We start from the raw sequence: 12,648 nt of genomic DNA on the forward strand, positions 1-12,648 counted from the left end.
ATCTAGATTTGAATTAGTCAACTTGACTTTATCACAATATGAAATTAGAACTTGATTTCCCTGCATACTATCTTCTGCTATGAGAACATCGGAAGTAAGACCTTCTCTTGCATAATTTTCAATTGTACTAAGATCTTGAACCTGCTACAAGTTTTCCTGATCATCTTGATAAGTATCGCTCTCTTTATGCTGCTGAAATGGATTTTCATACAGGGCTTCCATGATCTCATCATCCATGAAGTCATCATCTTCATAAATTCTCTCAAGATTTTCAATAAAACTATAAACATGCTTACAACAATTCTGAACTAAATTTAAGGATGGATAAGATTCTTTATACCTTTCAAAGAACATGGTATGAAAATATTTCAAACAGTAAATACTAGCAGGCGACAAACTTTCATACCAAGATCAGGCTTCACCTTCCAGAGTGGCCATGAATATCTTCATCAAGCAGTCTTTAGGAAAATCAACCTTCAACTTGCAAATATGTATGTGAAATCTAACCAGATGTAAAGCAGCATCATTCCTATCATCATCTTTAAACATACGAAAATTTCTTTGCCAATCTACCTTAGGAATTTTATTTGGGAAACCTGGAATGTGATCTCGGCTCATGGGAGCATACCTTCGAGCAAACAAATCCATTTTGATAACAATGAATTCACCAAGAAATTCTTCAAGCCACTGGTTCTTGAAGAGTGGAGTTGTCATAAAAATTCTGAACCTTGGGATTTTTCGACACTGGGGTCGCCAAGTGAATGATTTCAACCTTCTGGTGTCTGATCGTTGTCCACCATCAACAATCATATCTAAATTGATACATTTTTTCTAAGGAACATAAAACTACGTTCCCCAATATGGTCGCCACTATGTTAGTGCCTAAATCTACCTTAGGCTGAAGGAAGGCAGGTCTAGGGTAACATCAAACCACGCTTAACCTGGTAGCTAGCCCTACTAGGTCGGGAGAGGGTTCTCTCCTTTTCAATATCAATTAGAATATGGAAACTAGGGCTTGAGATGACTGAAAATAAATGCTTATTTTAGGCTAGGTATATTAGGTGAGAGGATTTTGTTTGATTTTGATGGTTAGTTGCTGGATCAAATGAACAAGGCAGCTTTAGGTCTGGGAAATCAACTCAGATTTGCAGGAGGTTATGTGGGGCGAGGTAGGAAAGTGTTTTAGCACTTTAAATTGGATGTGATGGTAAATCTAAGACCAGTGAGGAGTTGGAGAGGGCATGAAAGGTTCATGAGTCCTCATCAAACAATAGAAAATATTAAAAACTAAATGTATCCTCAAGGCAGAGCACTGAATATCAATGGATTCCACCTATTTATCTTGATTCATTTAGTTATGAAGAAAGAAATAGATGCTGGAACATATACACATAAGAGAAACTAAATAACAAAGGAATAAACAATGCCAGGACACATTACCACAAGAATCCCACAAAATGCTGCAAAACCCTGGTTCATTTCCTTGCCAAACTGTATAAGTGATTTACAATAAAGCTCAATGAATCCACAAGAGTCCAACCTTTACAAATGAATAATAAAGTACATAATATAGGCATCAAAACACCTATGCTAGCCATCAGGGGTCAAATCCATGAGTCAAGGAGCTGTTTCAACAACATCTAAACTCGGAACTAGAAAATAGGCAGTGGAACAACTTGCCTCTAAAACTATGGAAATTGATTCATTCAACCTCAAACCACCTCTAACTAATGTATCTACCCCCTCAAAACATTTATCATTATATTTACATCCTATTACATCATTAACCATTACAAATTTACTAAGAAGAAGAGAAAAAGTCAACTGCTAGTCAAACTGGGCGAAATTCTGAGTTTTAAGCAAAATTGGCAAAAATTTTCCTGATGCATAGTGCCACTTCAAGGCAGCTTTTGGAGGCATTAAAAGTCACCAAATCAAGCACAAGATAGCTTGTTGGAAACATCTACCTGTCTAGCTTCTATAACACTTTGAAATTTCTGATTTGGAGTTGATTTGACCCTCCAAAAATCATTTTTCCCAATATTGGTTCCTATGGGTCCAAAAAATGGCAGAGAGGGCATTTTTTTACGTGTTTTTTGCCCTTTAGGTGACCCAGATCTCCTCCAAATTTTATGAAACTTTCTAGGTTTCATTTTTTTCCATGAGGAATCCAAAAATGCAAGCCATTTTGCAAAAATACTGAGCTAACTCAATGCGTAGTGCACAGCTGAAAATTCCTGTGTTGCAAAATTTGATGCACAACGCCACTGATTTGATGCGCAATGCCCTTTTGCAGACCAATTCTGGAGGCCTTCCTAGTGTCCAAATTGGGTTCAGGATAGCTCATTGCAAATATTATTGAGTATAATTTCCAAAAAATCTTGAATATTTTAATTTGGAGTTCATTTTCCCTGTCAAAAGTCAAATCTCCCAAGACTGGTCAAAATGTGCAAAATGAGGCTGCCTAAATGCAGAATGCTGTTACAGTCAACTTTTGAAGGTCTTCCTCAACTTGAAATTGATCTCATGATAGCTCATTGAAAATATATTTGTGTCTATTTATCATTTCACTCATCAATCAAGTCATTTGGCCAACCAAGCTAGGAGAAATCTTAGTTTTCCTAAGGCCACTCCAGAGGCGCAACAACCCTCCCGAGGCAACTTTATTTTTGACATTTCTCTAAAACCATGACACATGTGTAAAAAGTGAAGGAGATATTTCTTCCTTGGCCTATTACGGACAAAAATTTCTCTCACTTTTTCCAAATTCATTTTTTCTTACTCAGAAACATCATTTGAGTAAAACCTATCTCGATGTGTGGAACAGGGGATTTGTCGAAATGAAGTGAAATGAAGGAGATAAGGGGCTTCTAAATTATTGAGAAATTTTTGGAAGTAGGGAGGGATGTTAGGAAGCAAGGGAAAGTGAAATTTAAAATGTTGAGTGAGGGTAAGGGGTTCAAAAGGGAAAAACACAAGCCTAGCCTAGAAAATTGTCAAATTGTAACAAGAAGCTAGGGTTTGTAGGCAAATGATGAATTTGAGGGATATCAGTGATGGGAAGTGCTTAAGAAGGTACATTAAGGATAGGGGAAGGTGAATGAGCATCAGGATACAAGTTTTGTTGATGATTTGACCATCCAAGAGAAATTACCTTCAAAACCCTAGGAGAGGGAAATGAGCCTTCGCCAGTACAACTAAAGCACGAACAAGGTGTAAAATGACCCATTGGAACCTGAAATGATGATGAAAACTCTCTGAATGATGGTACACTTAGCTGAATGGAGACATGGACCAAAACTTGGAAAACTTTGGAAGGAGTGAAAACAAACCCTAGACCTAATACCTAGTGACCAAATTTTACTTGAAGACTCACTGAAATGAAAAAATTTGACATTGACAGCCTAAGACCACTTTATAAGAGCATATTTGATCACTGGTTGAAGGTTTCAAAGACTTAAACTAACACCCTAGATATCCACCTATAGGTTTGCGATAACGTAGATTTGGGATTGTCCACCCTCAATTGAACCTTCAAATAGGCCCAATCGCTTCTCCTTTCACCTGCGTTCACACGTTGCCTTACTCGGCCTTTTTGTGGCATGAGACAACCCTCCATGCAATCAAAGAGGCACCCAAACTAGCCCTAATCCCTCACGCTATTCTGTCCTCTTCTCCTGTGGAAAAATAGAGGTATCTCCCTCTTCACTGAGTTGTTGTCCCTCCTTCTTAACGTTGCCTTAATGTTGCTCTCTTTGGATGTGTAATAACCTCACATATCACCCTATATTTATATCCAAAAGAGGGGCTCCTTCCAACATCACTCTAGCGCTGTCCAGCTGTCAAGGAGGCTTACTAAACTTAAGTTGACCTTAACTCATATGGTGCCACTGCCAACCCAACATTAGACTTCAAAAATTCATAACTCCTCAACGACAACTCAGAATCAGATGATTCTTGTTGCATTAGAATCATCTCACCGAGAGCTATCATCCTCATCCATCACATGTCAAAGAATCATCATAGTTTTGGCTCAAATATCTATGGGTGAAAAACCCCAGGCTTGGGTTCTAAGCCCACAAGTCTACTTGTGGCTCTTTGACCTCCAACCCTCAAACACTAGGGCTTGGAGTACCTCCCAAGCTACACAAAAATTGGCAACTAGGGCCAAACTCCATGTGGGTCATCTTATTTATGGCAACTGATATTTTTCTTGGATTCCTCTCGTCAAAAGGTGTAGGATTGATCTAAAGATTATCCAATTCCGACATGTATTCATGGAGATATGAATTTATTTGTGTTATGGGACAATTCATCAAGGTCGGCCAACAACCAAATTGCCCCCACTAATCCTCCACGTTTTAGTATAAATAGAAGAGGACTTTAAGTCATTTGACACACACTCACTCTTGTGATCTCTCTTCATTCTGTTTTGGGTTTGATGAAGATGAGATCTAGAGGGAGTGCCCTAGGTGATACATTTCCCTAATAGGAGATGCCCTAGAAGTTGTGATGAAGAAGGCTCTACACAGTCATGGAAGGAGGTTAAACGCAGGTCCTATCTGCTGGCCTTATTCCACTCATACGTTGGAAAGAACACAACCCTAACGCTGCCCTATCAAACTGTTCTAAGCCACAGTTTAAAGAGGGTTTTTATGTGCCCTAACTACTGTGAGTACAAGCCCTAGCCACAATCCTATTGGGAGGACTATAGCCGCAGTCCTAGAAGAATCATGGTTGCAGATCAAAGGCCTAGATGTTATGGGATGACCCTAACCTTAATGCAGTCATCAAAAGGGCCTAACACAGTCATGAAGGAGGAAAACCCTAACACAGATTAAGGACCCTTCATGCTGTCCTATAGGAGTCCTCTATACCCAGCAAGGAGAAGCATATGTATGCTGTCAATGGATGCTCCAAAAAGGACACAGTCATAATGTGAGGATATGCCACAGTCAAGGATATATATACTGCCTTAAGTCACAACAAAGGAAGCTTGGAAGCAATAGTAAATACTGTTGTTCTAAGGCATGACTTAGGCATGTTTGGGAGCAACTGTCTCTATATTAAGGACTGAGGGCAAAGCTTTTTACATGGACCTATTGAAGGAGTCTGCAACTATAGCCTAGCTGCTCTGCTAGGCTGTAAGCCATAGCAAGCAACTAAGGCTAGTAGTATAAATAGTTGTAGCATATATGCAGTATATTGGGTGATATAATGAAGTGCAACATAGTAACAATGGTGCAACTTAATGATGTGATAGGTGACAACATGATGGCACAACATGGTGCAACACAATGATGATGGGCATGGATGTATAGCAGCGACACGATGCATTGCAGCAGCTTGTTGATGATGGGTACAACATGATGATGAGGTACTGCTTAGTGATGGGAGCAGCATAGTGATGAGAGCAGCTCAGTGATTGGGTGCATCATAGTGTTAGGTGCAGCATGATGATGAGGTGCAGCACAGTGATGGGTGCAGCATGGTGATGGAGTCAACTTGGAGGATCAGTTGAAGTAGTATGCCTTCACCTGAGTTCAAATCAACTACCTCATTATGTTATCTTCATGGTGAAGATCTCTGCTCTTATCTTGTCAAGTCAAAGTGTTGACTTCTGATGTATATGTACTATCTCTCTATCTGCTGAACTATTGAAGAACATAAGAAGAATTGATCAAGGGTTTCCCTACATTGGGGTTTGTCCCTGGCTGGTGCCACATCTTGTGTCCTCTTGTCTTGGCTTGTTTTCTGTGATTTATGTTTATGTTCTATCTGCATTTTACTATCATGCTAAATGTGATTGCTAATCTGGAATTGATATTGAGCTAATATGGAAAATTGAAGTAAATTTTCTCTCAACATAGAACATACCTAAAATTAACAAAAAATTCATAACTCCTCAATGACAACTCAGAATCAGATGATTCTCATTGCATTAGAATCATCTCACCGAGAGCTATCATCCTCATCCATCACATGTCAAAGAATCATCATAGTTTTGGCCCAAATATCTATGGGTGCAAAACCCCAGGCTTGGGTTCTAAGCCCACAAGTCTACTTGTGGTGCTTTGACCTCCAACCCTCAAACACTAGGGCTTGGAGTACCTCCCAAGCTACACAAAAATCAACACTCCCTCTTAGTGAGGGAGGTACTTCCAAGACTAGGAAGTAACCATCGTCATCCGGCGACACTAGCCCATCTAGCATCCATCACTATAGCATACCTTGTAAAATGAATCTGACAATCTCGTTAGTGCCTCTGCCTCATCACATCTGAACTTGAAGATCCCAAACCTCCATAGGGGCTGCTCCCTCTAAGGCTAGACTCCCTCTGAGCCTACATGATCTCCACTAGCTTAGTCTTGCAAGCACTCATCCTCCTGGATCAAATACCACTCGTGAAAATCCCACCAATCTCGGACATGCAACATCATGATCTAATGAAGACTCTAGCTTGCCAACTTGTAGTCCATCACATGAAGCCATCTCGATCAACCTGATCTTGTCCATGCCAAAGAAACCCTTGACCTGTCCCAACCATCCATGACAAGACATAGGAAGTCCACGATCTACAAACCACCACACGACACACTAAATTGCACCAGGTTCACCACTGATCCACCAGAACTCCTAGCCCATCTCATCATGTAGTCTATCGAGACCACATCTCCATGTCTTTAGCTGAACCCTCTACTCCATGATCCAGACACCCACAACTCCCTTTGAGTTGCTTCGTTGTGCACACTCTGATTCACTGTCCCTCAAAGTAGCTTAGATATGCTTTGATACCATGTTGAATTTCCATGATCTTGGGTCTAGGATAGAGTCTTAAAATCTTTGATGCTACCAAACCAAGAATCTCAATGATACTACTTTGCACAATGGAATATAAACAATAGTAAATCACACATGCACAAAATATGGACAACTTTTTACAATTTTGTACAATAACCCAACTTCGTTATATTAAACAACATATAATACACCAGTCTAGGGCTCCCATACCAGGGATAATGACCCTCATACATCCACTAGTACAAGATACAAAATTGGGACTTGGTGTTAGTCCATTGACAACCAATCTATCCTAAACAAGATACTCTAACCATCTGGTTGTCACATGCTTTCTCAACTCATCTTGGTCGTACCATGTACCTTCTCGGTCCTTCAGCTCTCGATCTGCATCTCTTGCCTCTATAAATGCTCCAAGTCCATCTGACCACTGAATCTTGGCTATCCAATCTGTTCACTAGTTGTGCCTTCATCCATCAAGGCCACAACACATCAAGACTCCTATCGAGTTGTTCACAACTCCACTTGTGAAAATTCTCAATCTGCCCACTGCTGCTCCTCAACTACTCAGGGACTTCAGCCCACTACATTCTTCTTGCGCTGCACCGATGAAGACCAACATATGGCACAGAGGGTTGCCACCTATCACTGCAATATGTCCATCTCCCACAATGAACATGGGCTAGGAGGACTGCCCATCATCTGTTGTAGAAGTCCTTCTCCACACAAAAGTCTCAAGCTCCACAAACTGCTCCTGGTTGATCAGACCCTTGAGCTCAACCATTTCCTCTCTTGCAACCACCTTTGTCCATCAAGGTGTTTCTCACTAGGCTCCAACTTGGACACTATCACGTTGTCCTCCAACAGACCATAAGTGCCCAATCATGTCCACACTTGGTCTTCTCTCATGCTACCCTCCAACAGTCCACGAGAGACCAAGTCCACATTGTAGCATCTGCACTTTGTTAGGGCATCCCCACACTTGGAAGACCCTTACACATGGTTGCCCATAGACTCCACCATTCTACCCTTTGCTCTGCAATAGAGGAGCTATTGCACAAATTTGGGCATCAACAACTTGTCCTCTCCTAGGACACCATCAACCATGTGATCTACTCCTAGTTGGAGTTCCTTCATGCCCGAGGAAACTCCAACAAATGGCTCCCATGGGCTGCAAACTAGCTGATCCAATACTGGTCACAAACTGTGACCCAACACATGGTAAAACTGGAGAAATAATATACCATTCATCTGTTGTTCATGGACTGAAGTCTGGTCACTGGTTAGGGCATCCTTGTAGCCCACAACAACCTACCATCTGAGATCAAAACCTCCACCAAAGACTGCAGCCTCCTCAAATCTACAAGCCTCTACCACTCGCTATCTTGATAGGCACCTAGAGCACCCAGATTTGGTTTGTTTAGCCCTCTAAACAAGCACCACAGATCTGCTTCGTAGTCTCCATAGGTCTGCAACATAGTCTTTGTTAGAGAATCTAGGGAAAAGTAGTGATGTGGTGATTCTCCAAGACTTGATAACAATTTGTGAAGTCTTTTTACTTTTTCTTAGTTAACTTATACTTCTTCTTGTTCTTATTAGTACATATGTGTGTGCTCCATCAAAATGCTACCCAAAAAAAATAACAGGAATGCAAAATTTGGCTCTTTGTGAGGGACAAACCCTCTCCATTCTTGAGAGGGAAAACCTTTGTAATTTTTCTCTTATTGAAGCTTCTTATTTGAACAACTGCCAAACCCTAGACCCTTGACTTGGATATCCTCCAAGCATGAGTCAAATCCTTCCTCTTTCTGCACTGTCACTTCTGGCACATCTTCTAGCACTTCTTTTGACACTTTGTCTTCCAGCACTTTATCTTCTAGGTTAGGAAACCCTAGAATATTAGGGCTTCTCTTCTTCTCTATAAAGAGATCCTTCTTTGATGTCCTTAGGAGACCTTGTAGACCCAAATTCTCATCTGAATTAGGTCTCTTATGCTACTGCCCTAAACTGTTGTACTGTTGTCCCTGGGTAGGGCAAGTGCAAGGTACAACAACCCTTCATAAACCCACAAAACACCCTTCAAATAACTGTGACTTAGTCAAGGTAAGGTGCTGCTTCTATGTGTTACCATTTTGGGCATATAACAACCTCTCATGCCTCCACGTAGCCCTGTTTTGGTGTGGCTAGGCCTGCGGCCTATGACAGGTCTTTGTAGCACCCTAACAACCCTCAAAAATAGTCATACCTCACCTCTTTTATACCCTCAAACAGTCCACAAACAGCCCCTAAATCTTTGGCCCTCTAGCAAGGGAACTTGACCCTCCTTCCAGCTCTCAGATTCCTGAACTAGGCCTAAATTAGCCCTCTCCTCCTTCGTTGTTTGGTCTCCTTGCTATGCTACCCTTTCGACCCTTTATCTCCTCTTTTCTTCATCCTTATAACCCTTTCATGTATGCAGATTTGAGCTAAGATGGTGTTTTCAAATAAGGAGTAGACAACCTCTATTTATAGAGGTTTGTCCCTCCTCCTTCAAGCCAACATGACTGTCCCTAAAGCCGACTTGACAGTTCAGCTTTTAAATTCATTTTTCTTCATTATTTGTTGCTTGTAGTCTTCGTTGCTGCTAGGAGAGGATTTGACTTGCCTTGGAGGTGTTCCCATGACCTTGTATGACATCATACATGATGTAACATGCCCTCAAAGGGTCTCATCATAATTACATTTTGACTTTGACTCCCTAGAAGCACTTCAAAATGTGCTTGACCTATTTTCAATGAGCAAGAAACTCATTGACAAATAATGTCAAAATAAATTCTCTTTTCTTGAATAAGTACAAATATCAAAATTACATATATGAAGACTGAACCTAGTTACATCTTCTCCAATAGTCTCCACAGGTCTGTGATCTCCATGGCCTGTTCTAGCATGATAACCCATGTCAACTAGCACATAACAACTTCCCTTGAGTGTGGTTGTCCCTCCTTGAGAGGCCGAGGTAGTTTTCTGCTGTCCTAGCCTCCAAACAAGCCTCGGTCTTCCTTCAAGTATTGCGGCTGCCCTAGATCTCCACCTACAGGTATGTGGCAACCTAGATTTGGGAATGTCCACCCTCAATTGAACCTTCAAACAGGCCCAATCCCTTCTCCTTTCACCTGTGTTCACACCTTGCCTTACTCGGCCTTGCTGTGGCATGAGACAACCCTCCACGCAGTCAAAGAGGCACCCAAACTAGCCCTAAGCCCTCACGTTGTTCTGTCCTCTTCTCCTGTGGCAAAACAGAGGTATCTCCCTCTTCACTGAGTTGTTGTCCCTCCTTCTTAACACTGCCTTAATGTTGCTCTCTTTGGATGTGTAATAACCTGACATATCACCCTCTATTTATATCCAAAAGAGGGGCTCCTTCCAACTTCACTCTAGGGCTGTCCAGCTGTCAAGGAGGCTTTCTAAACTTAAGCCAACCTTAACTCATATGGTGCCAACCCAACATTAGACTTCCAAAATTCATAACTCCTCAATGGAAACTCGAAATCAGATGATTCTCATTGTGTTAGAATCGTCTCACCAAGAGCTATCATCCTCATCCATCACATGTCGAAGAATCATCACAGTTTTGGCCCAAACATCTATGGGTGCAAAACCCCAGGCTTGGGTTCTAAGCCCACAAGTCTACTTGTGGCACTTTGACCTCCAACCCTCGAACACTAGGGCTTGGAGTACCTCCCAAGCTACACAAAAATCAACAAGAAAGTGCGCTCTCTAGAAGCTCAAAGAGATCTCATGCATGAAAAGTGGGACAAACAATCAAAGCTCCCCTTCTAGAAACATCTAGAGGCACTTGATGAGAGAGAAAGTGGAGCCTAGTAATGTTCATATGTGTGATTAAGACATACTAGCTCAATAATACATCATACAAGTCCCATGTCTGAAAAATGGGCTCAAGAAGGGGGACACCCCTCACATGTGCTAGATAAACCAAAATATAATGTCGTAAAGTACTCCCTGTGGTTCCAGTGTACATGATGTTGATGTACACCTGTTGTGATGATATGGTGTCCATGTCATCATCTCATACTCTGTATCTCCTGTATCCTTTACTGTTGACATTACTCGATGAAAGTGAAGGGAAATTATGAATGTGGCATAGGTGCTTAAAATGTGAAAGGAAAGATTGAGTTCTAGAAGCAACCTGACGGGTAGTCATGTCTAGATGTTGCATGGGGTTTATCCTTTGGAAAATTCCTAGAGCTTAGTTTCTCTAATCATGTTGCAGCAAGTAGAGTTGTGTGGTCATTCATTACACCGAGACTGCCTTCACTTTTATAGGTATGCCACTGAATTTGGCTGCTTTATATTTTGCAAGCAGTTTTCATGTTATTTTTATTTTTTATTTTGGCCTTGTGATATCTTACATAATTTACGTAGCTCTTGATTTTTCCAGAGTACACATAATTGTGTATGATGGTCCATTGCCCGAGATCAAGACACCTAGGCATTCATATGTGGATTTTAGATAGACATCATACTGTTCATTATGCCAAGTATACCATGAAAAATTGAAATATGAGAATGCAAAGTCAAATCTTGAAAATTCTATACCAACGTGTAAATTACAGCTCTCAACGGTTAGATCATTGTCCCCTTTCAAATTGATTTTCCACTTGTCAATGGTGTAATGTTAGCATATAACCTCAGATCAGAGAGCAAGTGGTAATGTTGGCCATTCATTTCCAGGCATGAAAACTCAGTAGATGTTTGAACTTTGAATTGCTTGAGTTTATTTATGCTTAGGGTTAGATGCAAAGCTATGTGCAAGGAAACCAAATCAAAACCTCATTTATGCTAAATTCAAATGATAAACCTTGAGAAAAACTATTAGCATGATAGGACCTAAGTTAAAAAAATTGAGAAAATGCAATAAATCGTTAGATCAAAGAAATGGAATGCAAGCCAATTTGGAATGAGCCCCTTTTAAATGGATGGTCTATAGAGAATATCATACAAACAACAAATCAATCTAGAGATTATGTTATCTCTTATGGTCAATCTGTAGAACAAAATATGTTTGTAGCAAAAGATGAAGAAATTAGCTCATTGAAACAGGAAAAAGGAAACTTAGTTATAAAGGTAAAGGTCTACAAGTCCTAGGCTGCATGTAAACATAAGTTAAAGGAAAAACTCAAAGAGATGATTGGAAAAGAAAAGAAAAGGCCCTAAATTCCTCCATTGGGCATGGAGTCTTATCTTGACCCTCAAGAAAAATCCCTTTTGCCTTGTATTTCTGAAGTTTCTACACATTCCCTGGTGAATGCTTGGAAAACATCACTCTAGGAAGCTGGACTATATAGAAATCAAAGAGAGGATAGACTAGTATTAGATCTAGCCTAAGTAATATAACTAAAAAAAATTAAAATTTCTAAGCTCAAATATGAAGTAAAGAATTAAAATTCTGAAAATAGTCAACCCTGATACTCAAAATTTAGCTTAAACATTTTCACAATGAAATAACATAGGAACACTCCATATCTTACTTGCATTTGTTGATGTTGCACTGGCTTCTTCCTTCAATGTAATGTGCATGCCCAAAATCCTTTCTATTTATAACTTGGGACTAAATGCTTAAGAGACAGGAAAAATTTCATACCAATAGTGAGAAAATGAGAGTTTTATTCCATTTCCAACCATGTACAAATGAGAGTTTTATTCCATTTCCAACCATGTACAAATGAGAGGGGTGCCATCCTATTATAGGAAGAGAGGCCTCCTAAGCCATCATTACAAAACCATGTGCCATCATGAAATGGTGTGCTCAATACAAGTGGTAAATAACTGACTCCCAACTAACTTCCTCAC

This window comes from Pinus tabuliformis, chromosome 6, assembly GCF_031772625.1.
Source record: "Pinus tabuliformis cultivar Carrire ecotype Pingquan chromosome 6, CPIR1, whole genome shotgun sequence".
Classification (NCBI taxonomy): Eukaryota; Viridiplantae; Streptophyta; class Pinopsida; order Pinales; family Pinaceae; genus Pinus; species Pinus tabuliformis.